This window comes from Maylandia zebra, unplaced genomic scaffold (genome assembly GCF_041146795.1).
Source record: "Maylandia zebra isolate NMK-2024a unplaced genomic scaffold, Mzebra_GT3a scaffold17, whole genome shotgun sequence".
Taxonomy (NCBI): Eukaryota; Metazoa; Chordata; class Actinopteri; order Cichliformes; family Cichlidae; genus Maylandia; species Maylandia zebra.
Window position 1 is genome coordinate 95,661 of NW_027490047.1, and position 23,995 is coordinate 119,655.

The window sequence follows — 23,995 nt, forward strand, 5'->3', positions numbered from 1 at the left end:
GAAAAAAGTTGGCAACCTCTGTGCCACAGTATCTGTTGAGCCCGCTCTGTGATGTAATGTGGTCTACCACTTTGTGCCACTTTTGAAATATTTAATATTGAGGACATTTCAAGACTGGACTTGTTGCACAGGTGGCATCCTATCATAATACCACGCTAGAGTTCACTGACATCCTGAGAGCAACCCATTCTTTCACAAATGCTTATAGAAGCAGTCTGCATGCCTAAGTGCTTAATTTTATACACCTGTGACCATGGAAGTGATTGAAACACTTGATTTCAATTGTTTGGATGGGTGAGTGAATATGTTTGACCATATAGTGTATGATACGTCCATTGTGAGATTATTATACTATTTTATGCCATGTTATACCTCTAATTAAAGCTTGTGAAATCATTATGTAGTTTTAGGTTGCATTATTCTCCTGACTTAGAAGAAGGTGATAACTATTACATTTATTAGAATGATTTGTATTACATTAGACTGCTGATTTATTGTGAATGAATGACATTGTTTTATGATGCATTATACTGCTGATTTGTAAGAAATACTGTTTTCAGAGAATCATGGCCTTATTTGTCTGATTAGAAAGAACAGAACATACTGCACAGGAAGCCAAGGTCATAACTTAGGCTCACTGAGAGAGAAAGAATGTGGATGTTTAGGTTTTATGACTTTGGAGGGGGGCTGAAGCTATAAGAGTTCTGGCGGACACCCTCCTCTCCATATCTCCCGTCCAGATGGTAATGCTCAAAAGTGTTGTATGGAACAATGAGAATTGTATGGAATAAAGAGACTGTTGATTGAACATTTATGTTGTTCTTCCTTCAGCCCAAAGATCAAAGATTGGGATATTTAACACCATTAAACAGATGTAAGTGTTCAATGGATCAACATCGACTGACAGTAGGAAGAGCATTGCATGATGACAACTTGCATCAGGATGTAGCTAGCACCTAAATCTGGACCCACAATTATTACCCAGCATAACATTGATATGATGACAATGTAGGAGCATGAAGACAAAGGTGTCATGATCCTCTAGTCCTCCTGTGCCAACACACCTTCTATCTTTCTCTTCTATATCATTGTGTGTGTGTATGTGTGCATGTGAGTAATTCTGCTGTGTGCAATCCTACGATCACTCACCTTCTAGTTAAGGCTGAAGATTTCTATGTCTTGCTTGTGTTTGCCGCTCTGTTGTACTTTTTAGTGAGGCAGATGTCCTGTTTCACTGGTATTCATGGATGCAGCTGAAAGTCAATAAACCTTTGAAAGTTTAGAACACATTTGAATGGTGACTATTAGTTTTAGTCATTAATTCATTAATTAGAATATGGTTGCTTTGTCTATGCCTCATTTGAGGCTAATATACTATACTAGACTGCATAAATAATAGATTATTCTTACTTTAAGTTTATCCTCTAATGCAGTGGTTCCCAAACTCACGTCACGCTGTGCACCACGTTATTGTTTACATGAGATGAATTGCAGAATGGCAGATAGAGACAAAATACTGTTAATCTGACTATCTTCTGTTTTTATGCGCTTACATTTACACACGCACCTATTGTCACTCTGTTTAGAAAGGCAGAGGCGTCACGGTGTGATTATTTTACGTATAGTTGTTTTTTTTCCTGTGTAATAATATTCAACATTGCTATCAAATCAAAAAATGCCTCTCTGTGCAAAATGGGCTTAAAAACATAAACAACTGTGGAATGCCGTTTTTCCGTGATTTCGACAGGGGGAACAAATCAGCCTGATATTATTTGTATCCCACTGTAACTTTACTGTATAAAGAGCTAACATCTCCAAAATGTCAGGAGTAGTTAGTCATTACAACAAGTGTTTGTGAACTAAAAATCAAGAATGTGGGATACTGTTTGTCTGTGATTTGGAGAGCCCAGTGCTGCTCCCGACAAAGGGAAAACCAATTCTGCAGGGGAGACCTACCTTGGCACTTGTGCAGGTGAAGCCAAAGGGAAGACATGCTTCACCATATTCTCTAGTCTTTGGAAGTTAGTAGAAAGAAAACTTTAGTTTGAACTTTAAACTCAAATGTTCTCTGGCTTGCACATAAATCCATCATAAATGAATGGAATGCTGCAAATAACTTGCTTTACTTAACATGTTTATCCTCTGAACAAAACAGATGCCATATTTCTGATTAATCAGACTCAACTTCAGAGTCACAATTCTGGCACACATAAATTGCCTGGCCTGAGGTGCAAGCATCATGGGCCCATTAGTTGCATTTTACGCATTTTACCCAGGTCTCTTTTGGACAACTGTTTGAAAATGGCTCCACACAGACAAGGCAGAAGCACTCTTCATCATCTGATGATGACTCTTGAATTATTTTTCTTCTTTTAGCTGCGTTGTTCTTCATAGGTCCAGATGTTTCCCCCCCTCGCGTCCCTCTCTTTTGAAACAGCTTTTTGCTAGATTCAGCCTTATTCTTTTCTTTTTCTAGTTGCTGCTTCACTGGCGTGTCGGTTAGAATTGCTGATTTGCGTTGTTTTCTTCCTTTGCTGGATGGTTTTCGGCGGCCAGCTTTTGGATATGGCCGGATGTCCTCTGGAGTTGGTAGTCCGCTGTCAGTAATTGCAGTGCTGGGTAAGGGTGAGCTCGTGATAGAGATGGTGCTGGAGCTTGGCAGTTCAGAGTTGGTGCTGGGGCCTAGCAGTGCAGAGTTGGTGCTGGGGCCTGGCAGTGCAGAGGTAGTGCTGGGGCCTGGCAGTGCAGAGGTAGTGCTGGGGCCTGGCAGTTCAGAGTTGGTGCTGGGGCCTAGCAGTGCAGAGTTGGTGCTGGGGCCTGGCAGTGCAGAGGTAGTGCTGGGGCCTAGCAGTGCAGAGTTGGTGCTGGGGCCTGGCAGTGCAGAGGTAGTGCTGGGGCCTGGCAGTGCAGAGGTAGTGCTGGGGCCTGGCAGTTCAGAGTTGGTGCTGGGGCCTGGCAGTGCAGAGTTGGTGCTGGGGCCTGGCAGTGCAGAGGTAGTGCTGGGGCCTAGCAGTGCAGAGTTGGTGCTGGGGCCTGGCAGTGCAGAGGTAGTGCTGGGGCCTGGCAGTGCAGAGTTGGTGCTGGAGCCTGGCAGGGCAGGGTCCGGAATAGGGCGATCTGTGATGTAGGATGGTGCAAACTCGGCTTCCAGAAATACATTTCTGTTGTAAGGTTGAATCCCAGCCACCCTAAAACCAGCCTGAATGTTCAATGGGGTTGCAGCCAGAGGATATGCAATTGCCACAATCCCAGGAATGTCATAAATAGACATTGTCTTCCCAGGGTTGTTCCTCATCCAGGCATCACACGTGCTGTTGATGTGCCTCTTTAGTGGCCCGTAGACAGACCTGTCTAATGGTTGGAGCCGATGTGAGCAGTGCGGTGGGAATGACAGCATGATTATGCCATTTTCTTTGGCATAATTGAGTCCATCAATGGACAGATGAGACTCGTGGTTGTCCAAAAGGAGTAAACAGGGCTTCTCCTTTGAACACTTTGTATGTTCATTGAAATGTTGCAGGAAGTCAACAAAGTGTGTGTCTTTCATCCATCCAGAGGAATTTGCCCCTCCTTTGCTGCCGGGTGGCCCGTTGATCAGGAAATGGTCACGGAAGTGGACACGTGGGAAAATAAAGTATGGAGGTAAACTATTCCCTATGGCTGAGACAGAACAGGCCAGTGTGACAAGGGTTCCCCTTTCAGCAGAGGTCAATGACCCTACTTGTTTGAATCCACGTCTGGCCAACACTTTGTCTGGTTTATGTACAGTGGTGACCCCAGTTTCATCAACATTCCAAATGTCTCCTGGTCCAAACTCATATTTGCATAACACTTTCTCTAAGTTGTCAAAGAAAGCACTGACATTCTCTCTGTTGAAGCTACTTGCCCTGGCAAGGCTAGTTGCTTCTGGCTTTCTCAGTGACAATGTTGTATGCTGCTTTAAAAAGCCTGTAAACCACTCTTTGCTGGCCTTTTCTTTTTCTGCCCACAAAGGCACAAACTTCAGTTCGTGTGCCACAGCAAACTGGTAGGCAAGCTTTCTGACCTCACTTGGTGACAGACCAAAATAAATGTCAGCTGACCTAGTAATATATTCAACAAGCTGCTTTTCCAAATCAGGGGAAAAAATCTTCCTTGGCGTTGTATAACCAACCATTGTTGTTGGCATGGCTGTCTGACTTTCAATTTCTTCTCTGGTAATCTTTTGACAATACCGAGTTAGAGTACGGTAATTTATGTCAAAATCCTTTGCTGTACTTCTGATTGATTTGTTCTGCATCTTTACCTGCCTGACTGCCTTTAACATAATGTCAGGTGGTGTTCTGCCACGCTCTGTCTTTCGTTGATAATTTCGAACCATCTTACTTTCTTCCTTCCTTCCTTCCTGCCTCTCCTTCCTTTCTTCAAAAACCTTATTACAAATACAAATGAATTACAATATCAATTTTTTGGAGCATTTATTTGTACTGGGGCAAGTTGTCACATGTGACGACTTGCCCCAAAGTTAATGAGACAACTTGCCCCAAACTGACATTTATGCTAAATTTGGCTAAATGTCAGGGTTAGCTCAACATAGCACATCAGCTGAAGTATCAAAAGACACGTTAATGTCTCCTCTATTTTGTGTAAAATAATAATTTGTAACATCTATACCTAACAAAGTTGTACTGATGAAAATTTAAAGTGATTTATTTTTCCTTTTAGGTCAAAAAAATAAAAAAGATGTGCTCACCTCAGATTAGAGCAGTCTTGACTACATGTGAACAGGAGGTTGACTATAGAAGAAGAAGTCACACAAAGTGGCTATTTCATTTTTGAGATAGAGCCTCTAGTGTTGGAGTTATGAACAGTGTGACAACTTACCCGTGTGACAACTTACCCGTGTGACAACTTACCCCGCTCTCCCCTACTACATGGAAGCTCCTGTCAGGCATCATATCGGCTAAGATGAACAGGCACATGGGTCAATACATGAGCAGGACACAGAAAGGGATTGGCAAGAATACCAGAGGCGCAAAACACCAGCTACTGGTAGACAGAACAATCAGCCGAGACTGCAAGACCAGACTGACCAACCTGTGCACTGCCTGGATTGATTACAAGAAGGCCTATGACTCAATGCCCCACAGCTGGATACTGGAATGCTTAGAATTGTACAAGATCAATGGGACCCTAAGAGCCTTCATCAGGAACTCAATGGGGATGTGGCGTACAACACTAGAGGCCAACTCCAAGCCCATAGCACAAGTCACCATCAAGTGCGGGATCTACCAAGGAGATGCTCTGTCCCCACTGCTGTTCTGCATAGGCCTGAACCCCCTCAGTGAGATCATTAACAAGACTGGCTACGGATACCGACTACGGAACGGAGCAGTTGTCAGCCACCTCCTGTACATGGATGACATCAAGCTGTATGCCAAGAGTGAACGAGACATCGATTCACTGATCCACACTACCAGGCTATACAGCAATGACATTGGAATGTCATTCGGACTGGAGAAGTGTAGTCGGATGGTAACAAAGAGAGGGAAGGTAGTCAGAACTGAGGGGATTGAACTACCAGAAGGCAACATTGCAGACATAGAGGACAGGTACAAGTACCTGGGGATCCCGCAGGCGAATGGGAACCATGAAGAGGCCGCTAGAAAAGCTGCAACCACCAAGTACCTGCAGAGGGTCAGGCAAGTCCTGAGGAGTCAGCTGAATGGTAAGAACAAGATCCGGGCCATCAACACGTACGCCCTGCCCGTGATCAGGTACCCTGCTGGGGTAATAGGCTGGCCAAAGGAGGAAATAGAAGCCACTGACATAAAGACAAGAAAGCTCCTTACCATGCATGGAGGGTTTCACCCCAAGTCCAGCACCCTGAGGCTGTACGCTAAGCGCAAGGAAGGGGGCCGGGGACTGGTGAGTGTCAGCACCACAGTCCAGGATGAGACAACGAACATCCAAGAATACATTGGGAAGATGGCCCCAACTGACCGAGTGCTCAGTGAATACCTCAGGCAGCAGAAACCCAAGAAAGAGGAGGGAGACGAGGAACCATCATGGAAGGACAGGCCCCTGCACGGTATGTACCACCGGCAGATAGAGGAGGTGGCTGATATCCAGAAATCCTACCAGTGGCTGGACAAAGCTGGACTGAAAGACAGCACAGAGGCACTAATCATGGCAGCACAAGAACAAGCTCTGAGCACAAGATCCATAGAGGCTGGGGTCTATCACACTAGGCAAGACCCCAGGTGCAGGCTGTGTAAAGATGCCCCAGAGACAATCCAGCACATAACAGCAGGGTGCAAGATGCTAGCAGGCAAGGCATACATGGAACGCCATAACCAAGTGGCCGGCATAGTGTACAGGAACATCTGTGCCGAGTATAATCTGGAAGTCCCGAGGTCAAAATGGGAGATGCCCCCAAGGGTGGTGGAGAATGACCGAGCTAAGATCCTGTGGGACTTCCAGATACAGACGGACAAAATGGTGGTGGCTAACCAACCGGACATAGTGGTGGTAGACAAACAGAAGAAGACGGCCGTAGTGATCGATGTAGCGGTTCCGAATGACAGCAATATCAGGAAGAAGGAACACGAGAAGCTGGAGAAATACCAAGGGCTCAGAGAAGAGCTCGAGAGGATGTGGAGGGTGAAGGTAACGGTGGTCCCCGTGGTAATCGGAGCACTAGGTGCGGTGACTCCCAAGCTAGGCGAGTGGCTCCAGCAGATCCCGGGAATAACATCGGAGATCTCTGTCCAGAAGAGCGCAGTCCTGGGAACAGCTAAGATACTGCGCAGGACCCTCAAGCTCCCAGGCCTCTGGTAGAGGACCCGAGCTTGAAGGATAAACCGCCCGCAGGGGCGTGCTGGGTGTTTTTTTTATTTTATTTATTTATATATATATATATATATATATATATATATATATATATATATATATATATATATATATATATATATATATCTGTCCATTTAATATGCCCATTTCACTTACCGGTAGCAGTTTTAGAAAGATATAAAATTAGTATTTAGCAGAATTGAGTTTAGCTTATCGGTGTGCCCCTCCACAACAGTCCCAGTTTCCCTTTGGGGTAAATTAAATTCCCACCCCTGCTCTTGACTGAAGGTGGCACTTGGTTTTTCCACTTTATGCAAAGAATGGATCAAATTGCTAAAACTGTCTTCATGAAGCTCTGACTGGGGTTTATCCCAGCTAACAAAAAAAGAAAAAGAAAAAAAGAAAGAAAACCCTTGGCTGTGCTAAACTTGCTTTGCAGTCTGGTGTGGTGACAAGAAATATTTATATCAAAACTTGAATTACCTCCAGCTCTGATACATTGTTATCAAATTTAGCTTCCATAAACACTCGTGTGCACAGATTTCTGCCAAACTGGCTGAACCCTTTTCATCTTCTTCTCTCTAAACATCAGACCATGTGTCCCGTGTGTGGGCGCTGAGACACCTGTAATGGATCACAACAATTTACATATCACAGCTCACTTCAAGCTGCTCCTTGCTGTCTAAAAATAAGTAACTCCAAGCTATGGTGGTGATGGAAATTAATATCAGGCCTAAATTATAAACATATAAATTGGGGCAGGGTATAGGGGAGAGGCAGATCATGCGTGCACGGGGAGGCCTCCCAGATCCTGTGTTTAGAAAGAGAAAAACGTGCCGTACCTTGTCCGTCTGAGCTTCATGCTCAAATGAGGACTTACCATAAATATTTCCGACAACAGAAATGGGAGAATGTTATCAAACGCAAAGGTTGAATGCACACACATGGCACACGCATGTTCAAAATACATGGGTCTTTAATGTGGCATGTACAGTCTTAAAAATAAATAAAGACAAGCTTTAAAATGTTACATGTCACAGCTATGCTTTCCTCCACTGGGACACTTTGACTGTTTATCTAAAAATAACAGTCTTCACAATTCGCACGGCAATAGTAGCCAAGCTCACACGGGAAACATTTTTCTTCTGTTTTCCTCACAGAAATGATCACAAATCTTAAACCCACAGAATCTGTGATCTAAACATTTTAGGGAGTTGTTCTAAATGTTGAACAACCCAGAGGACATTTTAGATTCTTTCAGCTAATTGTTTTGGTTTCACCTCGTCTTCACTCTCACTTTGCTTATCAATTTCCAGCAGCTGAGCATGTTTGGTAAATTCAGCATATACAGTAGTATACCTACCCAGCTCCAAAAAGAGTTAGCATTATACTTTTTAAAAGAGAAAGTGTGCACACAATGTCTCACTTCATGCTTGCTCTTCACCAACCTTTGGTGTCACTTTGTCATCACTCGTGTTGTTGTTATTGTCTTATTTGTTACGATTTAGGGTCTGTGAGCATAAGCAGAGGTTTTTGCTCAGGTAGTAACTGTGACCTCTTTTTCAGAGGCTTCTCTAACATTTAATGGTTGCAAAATATGTCAAACTTTTTGATAAGGGGTTGCACTGAGGATTTTGGACGATGGTGTTTAAGTGTTGTCACTGCCCAGGATTCGTGGACACAGATTCTTGTTCACTTAGCCGCTGTTTACAGTTTAAAAGTCTCCATCAGAACAAACACTTCTAACTGTACTTTGCTCCTCATTGTCTTTGAAAAGCAAGAGCTGATAAAACAGTTAATGCCCTTTTATCTTTAAGTTTGGTATAGTATTCTGTCTTAATCTATTTTGTGTTTTATTTACTATATGGGGAAAAGTCCTGTCAGCCCTGTGCTGAGAGGGCTGTGGTCATCAATCCATCCTGTTCTAATAAAGCCAAATTTCCGGAAGACTTTTAGATGTGTTCAGTTTTATTCATATAGCACCACTGTCAACAAATCTTTTATCAAGGCACGTCATATTGTAAGGTAAAGACCCTACAGTGTTAATCTAGGACAAATGTTCACTCTGATTCATTGATGAAGCGAATGCAAGTCAGTAATCAAAGGAGAGTTTTTAGCCATAACTAACTACATATGTATAGTATATCATGAGTGGACAGACATGGATGTAAAGCACACCTTAACTGTTTGGCTGAGCCAAAACAAGCACAGCAGTGGTCTGGATATTGTTAAATGTGCAAATATTGTTTCACTTTTTTGTATGTCAGGTGTCATGTTTGAAGAAAGCACTTTGAAGCCACTTGAATGTATATGAACACATTTACATGAGCACAAGCTGACAAAAAGGTTATGCTGTCATTATGTTTTAGTATAGTTTATGAGTTGAGGACAATAAAAGAATATTAAAAATCAAATGTATCAATGCTCTTGTGTACTACTTGTGCACAGATAATTTTAAGTCGTTTTGGGGGCATAAAGTGTAGGAAATACACGTGTAAAAGTTCAGGTATCCCTTTAACAAGGCTTTTTCTATTGCTTGTGCCTTGATGTGGTAGAGATATCTCATTATAATTAAAAAAGAGAAAGCTTTTAATCACTGTAAAATCTGAAATTTCTATAGTTGTGAAATAACAGGAAGATTTCTATCATTTAATCATTTATTTATTACTTTGGTATAATTTAAATAGCTGTGAGGAAGGTCTTTATCAGCAGAGGAAAATGCAAAACTTATAAAACACAGTTAAATGTCCAACATTTGTGTTCTCCCTCACATTTTCCTTTGGGCCGGATTAGTCCTTGCTTGGCCCCTGGGCCTTACACCCCTGCACACACACACCTTTTTTTTTTTCTTGCTGTGCACCAACCAACTGATGTTATTTTAGCCAAAGGGACTAGTTTTTATTTGCCACTATTTTTCAACATTTATCTCATTTTCACAATAAAAACTTAAACAGTGAACTTGCAAACTAATCCTATGAAGACTAAGAGGAAAAAACAAAAAGGTCTTGGCACATGCTATTTTAAGACTTATTTCCTGCCACTAGAGGGAGACAACACTACATATTTGTTACCTTTCTTGATCGCTGTACTGGACTGTATGACAGCCCTCTGTCATATTACACATAATCATTGTTAGGGTGATGGAAGACATGTCCTAACAAGCCAGGTTTAGAGGAGTATTAGGTATTAAAGCAACATACTGTGATAATCTGTTTATTGGAGGCTGGATTTTATTACTCTGTAATGTTCTGTAATGTTCAATAACTGGTATTGTAACTGGTATGTGGCTTCCTGCTGTCATTCTGTTGTGTCATGAATTGATGTGCACAACAGTTCATGTTCAATAACTGGTATTGTATATATTCTATATTACATACAACACTTCGGTGTAAGCAAAACAATTGTCAAAAATTGAAAGTGAGGAGATAAGAGCTAAGATGGTTATCGTTAGCAAGAGTTTGGATGTTTGTTTGTTTTTTTATGTACAAAGGCAAAGTAAGTAAGTAAAAGTAAAGTAAAATCTATTTATATAGCATGCTTCACAGATAAAAATCACAAAGTGATTCACAATACAGAGAATGAAAATGAATAAGAATGAAAATATAAGAAATAACAATGTAAAACAACATAAAAACAACTAATTAGTTGACAACTTGTGTATATAAAAATGTCTTTAGCTGCTTTTTAAAAGAAACAATGGAGTCAGTGCAGTGTAAAAACAGTGGAAGAGAATTCCACAACCGTGGTGCCACTGCCTGAAAGGCCCGATCACCACGAGCTAGCAGACTCTGACCTGATGACCTTAGAGCTCGGGAAGATGAATGAGGTTTCAGCAGGTCAGACATATACTGAGGAGCCTGACCATGTAGGGCCCTAAAGGTTAAAACTAAAATTTATGTAATCAGCAAACAGCTTCATGTAATGTCAGTGTAGGTTCTCAGTCATCCAGGTCACAGTAGTCTAAGAGCATGAAAAAAACAACAACTGGACTCCTCTATGTTTCACCTGGTTCAGAAGGCTTCTTCTCTTCTAAGACCAAATGGTGCAGAGTCCCGTGTATTTAAACGCTAGTGGGGATGGTCACTTAAGAGGGTCTTTAACCCACTATTCAAAGTCTAGTTGCTTTCTTTTCAAAGCTCCTTAGACAACTTCATGTGATCTTCAACTGTACTTATTTGATTATTCTGATTTTTAATTATAATGTGATAAGACATTATTTTACCATTAAAGGCTCTGTCTTTATTTCCACGTGTTGTATTTTGTCCCCATTTATCCTTTGTCAGGCATCCAATAGCTTCACATCAGTGTTTGTAATCATTTTCAAGTAATGGTTTTACCTGTGTAAAATTATTACTTGAAACAGTAAAGAAAGAAAAAAAAAGCCACCTCTTTCCTATTGGTGGAAAAATGTACCATGTTGAGCAATAAAAAAAATGGCAACACGTGAGATTTGGTTGTTTAGGAAGAGGGGAAAGTTTTGGGAGTGATGGCAGCGAGAGAGAGTTTTGAGATGTGAAAGATTTGTGACGTTTAGCGTGGAGCTTATAGTTAGTGTGTTGTGTGTTCGTTGCTTTGTTTTGAGTGTCGGTGAGGGTACTAATGAATGTCACAAAAGCAGATTGCAATGTAAACACTGTCTCCAAATGGAAAACTGGATCCCTGTGGAGTTCTCTTCTGTCTTGTGGCGGACAAACTATTTTTTTATTTTTTTATTTTTTTACAGGCACAAATAATTTGTGTGGCATCTTATTGTGACACTTGATCGTTCTCTCATTTTAGCTATCGTAGTACTTTTTAATGGTTGTCCAAAAAAAACCCACTACATGCACTGGCTGCATTTTTAGATAAATAGTTGTATATAACTTTATTGTTTACAAAGTTTGTGCACAAGTTTTCAAAATTTACAATTTATATTTGCATTTCAAGTTATGAAAATAATTCACTAAACGTGTCTGTGGTACTACTAACTACTACTCGGATTTTTTGTTTTTCTGTGATTTCAGATCAGTTGTGTTAATACACTGCGCAGGTGACCAAAAATTACACAAGCAGCTCATAATTGCATAATTGGGAATGTAATGGCAGAAGCCTGCAGGCCTTGAATATTTTCAACATGCTAATGGGAGTATGTTGAGCACAAAGTAAACAAAAACAACAACAACAACTTCTCTGATCTTATCAATTAAACGGCCTCCTTCGCTGTCACCTCATGATTCGCTGATTGAACAATCACGTTTCTCAGTTGGGTATAAGAAGAGCTGCTTGCAGTCGTAGCTGTGTGTGCAGTTTGGACTTGAGCAGCATCCTGCTGGCACAGCTGGCTGTGGTCCGTATCATCAAAGTCATGGTTAACATATGTTGAATGACAGAGCTGCCACAGTGAAGAGGCATTTTTAGTAATAACATCACCGTCATGCATTTAGGATGTCAAACTGTTTCACAGTTTAAGGTTTTTATAATAAAACCGAGATGCCCTGACGATGATACCAATGGTTGATTTTCATTGTTATACAAGACTTCCACCTGGTGGTGAAAGAGTTTCAATGAGTTCTTTGACTTTTTTGGCTTTTTCTGACGACGCATCTCCCCACACACAGCTTTAATGTCAAATCAGGCTAACAACCTAATTGTTAACCTTAGTATAGAGACGTCTTCATCTCTGTACTAATGTACAGACACAAACTTGTATTGCTGTTGTCTCAATCACAGGAAGAAAGCTGACTATAACTCATTCATTTAAGAAGAACCATTAAGTTTATTCCTACAAGAAAGTTACAGCCGTGTAATCAAATAGGCTTTGATAAGATAAGATAAGAGGTAATCTATCTTCAATGTGGTTTTACATAAATGGGCTTCTTGTTGCACCAATCTCCATAAAGTGAGGCGTCATACTAAGAATAGTTGTCTTGCTCTGATTTGTCCATGTTGTGGCTGCTTTGATCATTGCCAGAGCCCAGGTACAGTTCTCCTCACAAAGTCCCCACATCTTTCACCCAGCACAAACAGCACCTGGCATGTAATGTACAAAAATGTAATGTACAAAAGCAGCAAGCTGTCAAAATTCAATAAAACTTTACCGTTGTATACTCCTGGATGAATTGTAGTATTTACAAAACTCGTATATATCCAAAAGCTGATGAAACAATTTCCCAGCAGCAGCTCTGAGTGAATAAATGACTGTTTACAGACTTAATGTGTCTGTATTTGTCAGTTCATCAATGAAAATATGAATAACAAATTTAAAAATATTCCAGCTGATGACAGGAGCTGACGAGTAGCCTAATTTACACCGACAAGTTGAATCAGCTGACACTTGCACCAAAGATCACAAAAAACTATCAGCTTCATTTATCACAAAGTCCTACTTTGTGATTCTCTGAGACAGTTTGAAAAGCAGCCTCTAAGAAGGCATCCACACAGTGATCTTTCTGTGCTGATAGAAGAAATGTTAGTTTAAAGAGTCTTCACATTACAACCCAAAAAAGAAAATAACAGAACTATTTCTGAATGAAATAAGCCTGTTGTTGGGCAGCATCTTTCATTTTTTGACTACTAAGTAGTGATGTGACGTTCTGTATCGAGGCTTCGAAGCTTGTGTCGAGTAATGGAGGGGGCGTTTCCGCGATGCGCGTATCGAGGCTTGCTTCATTTATGGGAGGAGCTGAAAATGATGACGTCCGAAGCCTCGCTGCCCGGCTGTACCACGTGACTGGTTCATGAAGTGGTTCGAACTTTGCCGCGAGCTATGACAGCGATATAAACCCCTCAGACTTCATTCAAAATGTAGGTGTTTGATGGAGAGTTGCGGTTAGAGAGAGTTTGGAGGTTTAGAGAGAAAGTCAGGAGAGAATGGAGCCAGCTAAGAAGAGGAGGATGTCCTCCGCTGTGTGGGAACATTTTGATCTTATTCCTCCCAACAAGGTATGTAAATTTCCACAGAAGATGTATTTTCATAATACTGATGGTGCAATACAATTTATGTTAAGCTGTCTGTACTTTTGTACAAGGTGAAGTGTTTGCTATGTGCCAGGGAGCTGGGATATAACAACAACACCTCATCCATGCTTAGGCACTACAGAGCTTTGCATGAGAATAAGGGGAACACCGATTGTGGAGCAAGACCAGGTGAGCCATCAAATGCAATGATAATATAGGATGCAGTAATGTTACTAAATGATATAACAATATTATACAACTGTAATAAGTTACGTGTGTGATATTTATATTTCTGCTTTGTCTTTATTGTCTTTCCTCAGGAGAACAATCTCAAATAGATGAAGACCTGGTTAGCATGGTGATTGAGGACTCCCAGCCATTTAGCATTGTGGAGGACAAAGGATTCAAAAGATTTGTTAAATCATTAAATCCTAGCTATGTTCTCCCCACTAAAAGGTCATAAAAGCAGTGAAAATTTTGTTTTTACAGAATAAAATGTGAACAGGCAGGACTGAGGCTCAAAGCCTCAGTGTGTAGCTGTCCATACCTCAACGTTACAAAAGCACAACCACTGTCCACACCCCAACCACACCTCACCTCACAGTAAATGATCATTTCCATTTTAAGCATTTCCAAATGATCATTTTCCATACTGCCAGTATAAATATACACAGTATGCTGCCATCACTACAATATACATGTTTTACACACTCCTTTAGTTGTTGACATTTACAGGCTGTGTGCAAAAGGCCACACTCTTCAAATTCATGCCAACTATTATTTTTACATCCAGTAGATGTCCTACTAGAGCAAATGAAGCTTCAAGAAGCTTTGCACTGGGGTGAACCAATTGGATGAAAAGCTTCAGTGCTTCATGAAGCTTCATCTGCCCATCACTACTACTAAGAGTTTAAAACTAAAGACGACTTGAATAATTTTGACTCACGTAATGAAAAGAGAGGTTTGTTTTACTTACCCTGAAGGCTCTGAGGACTGCTAATGGGTCATCAGCTGTGAGTCTCTGCAGGAGTGCTGGCCAGCAGTGATGAGCCACAGGCAGCAGTTCATTTTCCCTGTCATTCAGCACCTGAACGCACAACTCCAGCACGTCCAGTACCTAAGGACAAAGAAACACAACACACCTAACAATTATCTCTGTTTTGATCCTGATTATATGTGAGCTGAAACTAATTATTGAGGTCTTCATTGAGAGCCCAAACTCCTGAGCAGGCACGACTTCAGCACAGACTTATTTCTGTTTCACTCCTGGACCAGACTGAATGTTTTTCCTTGATGAGCATTACACCACTGAACAGTCCTCCACACAGTTCTGACAGGATGAATTGTACCAACGCTGGCGGTCCTACCTTCACAAGAATGATTATTTTTGTTATTAGTCCAACAGTTGACTCTACATAAAACTACTGATACAGTACCTTGAGTCGGAGCCTGAGGCTGGGATCAGACAGCAGATGAATGCAGCGCTCCATAACATCCTTAGTGATGCTGAGGTGGGAGGGAAGCTCTGCTTTCACATCAGGACTACCAGTATCTTCAACATCCTCACACTCAAGGGGAAGGACCTCTGCAATGGAGCACATGTACAGTTAGACCGCCAGTTTTGCAGTGAGGTTCAGATTTCTATGACTCTTAATTACAATGATCCATCTCCTCTACACTCTGAATCTAAAATAGGGCTGCCGCAAACGATTATTTTGATAGTCGACTAGTCACCGATTATTTTTGCGATTAGTCGACTAATCAGATCATGCATCCATTGGACGTAAAACGTACAGCTTATTCCACCAGCAGCATCTGCTCTTATATAACTATCTTTAGCTTACAGCTTTAAGTGTTTAAGGTCTGTGCTAACTAAAAATAAAGACAAGATGATAGTTTATTAAATTTTAATGAAATTTGCAGATTGTTTCGGTGAAGTTTAATAAACTCAGCCGTCTGCTCCTTGCTATCTAAAATATAACAGGACACTGGAGTATATTCTCGAGCATCTCACACTTCTGATAATCAGTTGTCTGCTTGACGTTTATTCAGCTGTGTAAAAACTATAACTTTAATCTCAGCCAAACCGACTTACTCAGGAATAAATAAAATTATCAAAAAAAGCCAAACAATAACATGTTTAAGTTATCTAAGTGACTTATATATCATGTTTAACCTGAGTAGCGAAAGGGTTTGAAAACGATTTGCAGGAGTCCGGTGTTCTCACAGGCTCTAGGCTGTAGTGATGTGCGGATCAATCCTGAAATATCGATTCCTCCGATACCAGTCATTTATGTTCTAGAATCGATTCTCACATTAAAATATCGATATTTTTTAGTAATTTAGGGTAAATTTGTAGTTTATCATTAACAGCAACACAGTGGAAAGAAACTATAACATTCGGATTGTCTACATTCAAAGGAACTACTTCCGCCTTTCATAGTCATGTGCGAAATACGGCTGTATAAATGTCTCGCAGCCCCTTGGCGCGCGCACTCACAACAATGGCAGAGCGTAATTGTGCGGACGTATTTTACCTCCACAAACAGCTGAGACATGGTTTGCAATACATGTGGCAAAAAAGTGCTCCAACAGTGAGGTGTGGTGGCTATACTTTCCCAACCTTGAGACCTCAGAATTAGGGAGACATTCAAAAGGGCTGTTGGGGGGGTGATAAATACATTTTACAGGGTTTATTTATCGGATAAAATACGTTAAATGTCACCGTTATTATTAGCCGGCCCGGAAACAGCGGGGGTGTCGAAATTCAGAGGCTGCTTCCACCTGAGGACCCGCCCTTCGCGGTCTAAAGAAAGCCGGGTGGTACGTCATGAGTTCCCTCGGTGGAGTGAAACTGCCGTCTGCTCCTTGCTATCTAAAATATAACCGGGCGCTGGCGTAAACTCTCGACCGTCTCACACTTTGTTTAATTAGTTTTCTGTTTGATGTTTATTCAGCTGTGTGAAAACCCCGGAGGAACCCTCCCGAGGGATTAATAAAGTTAAATTTAATTTGATCTAATCTAATAACTTTAATCTCAGCCAAACCGATTTACTCACGAACAAATAAAACACTGAAAAAGCCAAACAATAACATTTTTAAGTTATCAAAGTGACTTATATATCATGTTTAACCCGAGTGGTGAAAGATCGCGGGGGTTTGAAGACGATGTGTCGATCGGCTCAGATATTTGAAGTTTACACAGCTACATTCTCACCTGAAAATATGTTAAAAGTTTTGTTTTTGTTTTTTGCGACCCAGAAAGAGAAATAAGAGTAATATTAAAACTAAGTTGCTGCCGCCATTGTTGTAAACTGGAATTGGCTGGGCCGTGCTATGAATGCTGCAATATGGTTTTTCAATGTTGTTGTCCAGGTGGAAATTTGGGAGAATGGTGGCTCCGGGATTCTCCCGGAAAAATCGGGAGGGTTGGCATGTATGGTTGTGGCAACATCACTAACCTTGTCAAACACCTCAGAGTAAATCATATCACAGAATATGAGGCGCGTATGTTGAGACGAACTGAAGAGGAGGAGGGGACAGGTGCTGCTAGGGCGAGACAGACCTCTCTCATGGAGTCCTTTAGTGCTGCAGGCAGGCAAGGTGTTCAAATAGCGCACAACTTCAGTTTTTTTTATTTCTACATGATAATTCTGCATTATTAAGTGATAAGAACAAGTAATCTGATATCCTGTAATCATTATGATGCTATAATTTGAGATACAATAAATAAAATACGTTTTTGTATAAAGTATCGGTATCGGATCAGTATCGTCGATACCACCCTGAATATTACTTGGTATTGGATCGGAAAGGAAATCAGTGGTATCGCACATCACTACTAGGCTGTATCCCAATTCAGGGTCTGCAGCCTTAAAGGCCGCATTTTAAGGCCGATTACGTCACCGCGACGCGACGAAGGCTGTCCCAATTCGAAGGCTGCTCGAAATGCGGCCCTCAAATGCGTCCTTCATTTCCCTGAATTTTAAGGACGTGGCGGTGTAGACTTCGTTGGCCCAACATATCCCAGAATGCATAGCGCGGCGGTGGGTGTGGATAATTTTGCCGAAAAAAACAGCGGATGAGGGGCGCCCGAAGAGTAAACTTTAAGTACTGAATATTATGTCACTTATTTATGTGCAAATGTTTAATAACGAAGAACATTAAAACATTACTGTTGGCCACATGTCGGCAAAGTTATGTGACATTAGTGACGTTTGTACTAACTTGGTTTTAAAGCCTTTACTTTAAAATATACGCCGTTCAATAGCTGAGCTTAATCTTACAGAGAATGATCAAAGCTCATGTAGAAACAAACAAACAAATGAACAAAAGATTTTCTCCTTCATTTCTGTCAAACAAAGCTGTATGAAACGTTTCCAGCTGTTAGTATCATGGTTGCTAGGAAACCTGGGCTAGACCGTCCCATTTCACAAGCCTCGCACTTCCGGCCTTAGCAGTCTTTAAGTACGCGGCCCTTGAGGATCGTTGAGGCTGCGTACTTTGGCTGCAGACCCTGAATTGGGATACAGCCCTAGTGAGCCTTGCCCCCAGTTAGCTATCGAACTAGTGGGTAACAGACGTCTCCGAAAACGTGTGGTGTCTTGATAAACTGAGCAAATATTTGAGGTTTACACAGCTACATTCTCGCCTGAAAATATTTTAATCGTTTATTTTGTGACCCAGAAAGAATAATAAGAGTAATATTAAAACTAACTAGCTGCCGCCATTGTTGTAAACTGAGCTGCGCTGCGCTATGAATTCTGGGATACAGCTTCTTCTTCTTTGGGGTTTAACGGCAGCTGGCATCCTTGTACATACAGTGCTGCCATCTTCTATTTCAGTCCGTTATTACACTCTTAAATCCTACTACTTATTCCTGCGTCTTTTGTGATGCTTCAAACGAGGCGTCGACTATTAAATCAGTCGTCGACGATTTTGATAGTCGACGTAATCGTGACTAGTCGACTAATCGTGGCAGCCCTAATCTAAAATAATCACCACTACAACATATAGCTTATATTCCACTGGCCCTTAGACAGACCTATTACCTTGGTCTTCAGTGTTATAATCATCCTCTATTCCAATGCCCTCTGTCAGTTCTTTCTGTTTGCGGTAATTCAGCAGGAATTGGTGAATGCTGAGGTCTTCCTGGTCACTGGAGCTCTACCTGGAGCTGGCAGACGTACTGGTACTGCTACAATTGGAAGGAAACCACCTCGCTAAAGGAAAAACAAGACAACAATATCAAAATAGGTTTGATTACAATAAAATAAGTCAGTTAATCAAAATCAGTGTGACACAGACGCTGATTTTTTTGAGAAGAGCCCATTAGTGACATTTAATTCCATATTTTTACCGTGAGGGCTTGTAAAACTGCAAAAACTGCCAACACCTATAGTGCCGCTGTCTAAATATTATTATGAATATGAATTCTACAAGAGAAAACGACTGAGCATTTAAACCATCACAATGTATTAAATGTTTCCAGAGATACTGATAATTTGATAACGAGCAAAGTTATTTCTCCTCAAAAAAGTGGGATCAACCAGTACATATAATATTCATCCTGCTACATTTAGAAAGTGGCAACAACAGTAAACATGAGTAACTTCACCGTGTGTCTATCCGGTCTTTAAGTGATGACGTGATCAATCCTACTTCTGGGCCCAAACTACTCTGCGTTTAATAAGGCTGTTGTGTTTTTAACATGTTTTAATGCTTTGTAACTTGTTCTATTTAATCTCAACAAGCCCCTTACAAAAAGTAAGCGATCACTGTCGGCCTCTCTCAGTTTTCTAGCGCATCTGTGGCTGTGTACCATTCGTGGTGCGTTGGCTCCCTCTACTGGTATGCGCCTCATTCAAATGTCGCCACACATTTAAAATTGCAGGGTGTCTTTACACTGTCATAGCTCCTAGATAGATTTCTTCAGAGACCTGAAAATCGCTGTGATTATTCACCATAGCCTGCTGAGTCTTACAGTGAAAGAACGATGTCAACGTATAGCATCGTTGGTTACTTTAATTATGTTTGGTTTTTTTTAATCAAATCCTCCAAAACAGGACCATTGTGACACAAAACCTCTCACACACTAACACAAACTCTTTATACAGATACAGAGCTTTACATGTATAAATAAGGCAGACAAAAATGCATAAAACACAAGCTATCCACAGACTGTCGGTGGACGCCATGTCACTTTATTTTGTTTTTATCTTGTTTCTTTTTGGTGTAGCCTCATTAAACAAAATGTTTATAAAAATGACCACTTTTATTATGAATTATTAGGAAATTAATAATTCATTATTAATTATTTATTATGAACACACCTGCCACCCTCAAGTAGAGGTGGCAGAGAAAGTGTCCGTGTGACTGAGTCCTGTCCCAGCTCTGCTTCAAGGTCTGTCGGTCCAGCTTGTTGAGGGCCTGAGAGCAAAGACGGATATCCTGGACCAGCTCTGACAAACTGTCCAGGTCTTGACTCTCACACACGCACACCTCGCCAAGGTAGCTACACTGCTGTCTGTCAGCCCATTTGCAGCCAGGCTGAGGTGGGTCAGAGAGCACTCGTCCTGCAAAAACACAAAAGTCTTAACCTGATTGCACAATTATATCTTTCGACAATAAATGACATTGCATGATTTTTGCATGCACACCTGTGACAGGACTTTGGCGAGGTGTTCCAGTGCCGGGTAATCAGCAGGCCCTCTGCAGACAGCTGACAGGTCCACGTGTGGGAGGCAGTGGAGGGGCAGTCTTTTTAACACCAGCTCAAAGCCGGTGGAGCCTAGGGGATTGAGGGACAGGCACACTGCTTTCAAATGGCCTGTGCCTGAACGTTCAGAAGATGTAAAGTTAGTTGCAGTTTTGCTTATGGGTGGGAGTTCAGTGAAGCTTAAGGCTTCAGTCAGCTGCTTGTTAGAGTCACCTGTGAGCGCGCTGGCTAGCAGCAGTCGATGCTGCTGAAGGAAACGAGCAGTGAGGCCGCAGGCCTGCAGAGACCGCTTGGCTAGCACAGGGCAGCAGGACAGCAGACAGGACAGAGACTCAGACATGCCGTCCCCCAGTGGGTTCATACTGAGGTCCAGCTCCTCCAGGCACTTTGAGTGGAAACGAGCAGAAAAAGCAAATGATCACGAGAGCCAATTCTCTCTGACAGATATCATTGATATGAATCAGGTTAGCTTGTTATTAAGATCTAAGGTAGTTATTAAGACCAGAGGTACTTAAATACAGGTTAGATGGTAAACCTGGAGCTGCCACTATTGGCTAGCTGAGGCCCTTACCGGGAATGCAGGTGCACTCTGTCCCTTTAAAGCATTTACAGCCTTCTCCAGGCCGTCCCCTGTAATGCAGTTGGCAGAAATGTCCAGCAGCTGCAGACGAGGCATGTGAGCGTTGTGGCAATCAGCTCAGGGAGAAGGTCGTCAGACATACGGTTTCCAGAAATTCGCAGCTCCGTGAGGCTGGCCTGAAGTTTTAGGGCACGGAGGAGCGGGCCGAGGGAAGAGGCGGCCAAACCGAGACACTTGGAGTCCTGACACGGAGGAACCCCGGTCCCGAACCTCATAGCCGGGAGACACGCTTGTTCTCATCTACAGGTAGAAAGAGATGGTACTTCATAACAGAATACAAGAATGCACATGTGTCCGTTTTATAATGCATTTCCTCTGTGTTGCTCACCCACTGCCAGACTTTGACAGGCCTTCTTGTATCGCTCAGGGAGAGGAGGGAGATCCGAGCAAACTTCAGCCAGAACCTGCAATACAAACCCATCAGTTATCCTGCACTGGTGCAGGAAAGTGAAGCCAAGGATTCAATCCCAAAAACTGTGATTCCTTCAGTGTCTTCTGGAAGCTGGCTCCAAAAGCAAGTCAGCATCCAGTCTGGTAATAGAAATGGTTCTAATCTTTACAGTTTCTCAGATTGTAGTTTCTCAGGCAGCTTAACATAATCAGCCCTTCACCTTCTTACCAGAATCATACAGTCTAAAACCTGCACGCCTCATCTGGGTAATGAAAGATGAAGTCATTGTGGAAGGACCTAGAACCTCCATTCCTTCTATCAGTGATTTAAAAAAGACCTCTGTGTCTATGAGAAAGTCTATTTTATGAATTTGGGCCATACTTTGCCTAAGAAAAGGAGTATGCTCACTGGCTGACATGCAAGCTGTTTCACAGTCATAGCCGTCCTCTTGTCACTGTGGGTTTTTTAAAAAAAAAATCCAAGATAGCAACAGTGACAACATTTGTCTTAAACACTCGTGATCAGACTTCATCAACCAATCATGGTAGTCTTCAGCATCTTTTAAATTGTCTGTGGTCCAAGTATGGTCACTTCTGGCTCTCCTCAGTGTCACCTCACCTCTTCATTTGTGTGCAGGACGGCCAGTAGCTGGTCCTGCGGGGAGAGCAGAGCGCCTTCTTTCTGCAGAGAGAGACGAGGCAGGAGGCCACATTTCTGGTAGTAACGCTGAGCTGCCTGCTCACACAGCCACGACACAGAGCAGGAGTTGGCCTCACTGGGATGCAGAGCAATGACCGGCGATTAAACAGAAATTAAAAACAAAACAACAACAACAACAACAAAAAAACACTATACCAATCAGATTGGGATTTATTTTTATATAAGATAGGTTGATCTTAAATATGATCAACCTATCTCTAATAATCGGCTATGTACCACAGGCCTTCAAGCTGGCTGTAGTTAAACCTTTACTCAAAAAGCCATCTCTAGACCCAGCAGTCTTAGCTAATTATAGGCCAATCTCCAACCTTCCTTTCATATCAAAAATCCTTGAAAGAGTAGTTGTCAAACAGCTAACAGATCATCTGCAGAGGAATGGTTTATTTGAAGAGTTTCAGTCAGGTTTCAGAGCTCAGCACAGCACAGAAACAGCTTTAGTGAAGGTTACAAATGATCTTCTTATGGCCTCTGACAGTGGACTCATCTCTGTGCTTGTCCTGCTAGACCTCAGTGCAGCGTTCGATACTGTTGATCATAATATCCTATTAGAGCGATTAGAACATGCTGTAGGTATTACAGGTACTGCACTGCAGTGGTTTGTATCATATCTATCTAATAGACTCCAATTCGTGCATGTAAATGGAGAGTCCTCTTCACACACTGAGGTTAATTATGGAGTTCCACAGGGTTCAGTGCTAGGACCAATTCTGTTTACATTATACATGCTTCCCTTAGGCAGCATCATTAGAAGACATAGCATACATTTTCACTGCTATGCAGATGACACCCAGCTCTATCTGTCCATGAAGCCAGATAACACACACCAATTAGTTAAACTGCAGGAATGTCTTAAAGACATAAAGACCTGGATGGCCGCTAACTTTCTGCTTCTTAATTCAGATAAAACTGAGGTTATTGTACTCGGCCCTGAAAATCTTAGAAATATGGTATCTAATCAGATTCTTACTCTGGATGGCATTACCTTGGCCTCCAGTAACGCGGTGAGGAACCTTGGAGTCATTTTTGACCAGGACATGTCCTTCAACGCACATATTAAACAAATATGTAAGACTGCTTTCTTCCATTTGCGCAACATCTCTAAAATTAGAAATATCCTGTCTCAGAGTGACGCTGAAAAACTAGTTCATGCATTTATTACTTCCAGGCTGGACTACTGTAATTCATTATTATCAGGATGTCCAAAAAACTCACTGAAAAGCCTTCAGCTAATCCAAAATGCTGCAGCAAGAGTCCTGACAGGGACTAGAAAGAGAGAGCATATTTCTCCTGTTTTGGCTTCCCTTCATTGGCTTCCTGTTAAATCCAGAATTGAATTCAAAATCCTGCTCCTCACATACAAGGTCTTAAATAATCAGGCCCCATCTTATCTTAATGACCTTGTAGTACCATATCACCCTATTAGAGCGCTCCGCTCTCGCTCTGCAGGCCTACTTGTTGTTCCTAGAGTATTTAAAAGTAGAATGGGAGGGAGAGCCTTCAGTTTTCAGGCCCCTCTTCTGTGGAACCAGCTTCCAGTTTGGATTCGGGAGACAGACACTATCTCTACTTTTAAGATTAGGCTTAAAACTTTCCTTTTTTCTAAAGCATATAGTTAGGGCTGGACCAGGTGACCCTGAATCCTCCCTTTGTTATGCTGCAATAGATGTAGGCTGCCAGGGGATTCCCATGATGCATTGAGTTTTTCCTTTCCAGTCACCTTTCTCACTCACTATGTATTAATAGACCTCTCTGCATTGAA

At 41.8% G+C, this 23,995-nt stretch overlaps 1 long non-coding RNA gene and 1 pseudogene across 1 annotated transcript; both read right to left on the minus strand.

Moving 5' to 3' along the window:
* Nucleotides 1-14,748: 14,748 nt before the first annotated feature.
* On the minus strand, nucleotides 14,749-18,985 carry LOC143416131 (uncharacterized). Its single transcript, XR_013096484.1, has 3 exons — nucleotides 18,819-18,985; nucleotides 15,204-15,352; nucleotides 14,749-14,884 (listed from the first exon to the last, which is right to left on the minus strand). It is a non-coding gene; the product is annotated as an uncharacterized LOC143416131 (long non-coding RNA).
* An 845-nt stretch (nucleotides 18,986-19,830) lies between these two features.
* Nucleotides 19,831-21,340, minus strand: LOC112433449 (tonsoku-like protein; annotated as a pseudogene).
* Between the last annotated feature and the right edge of the window lie 2,655 nt (nucleotides 21,341-23,995).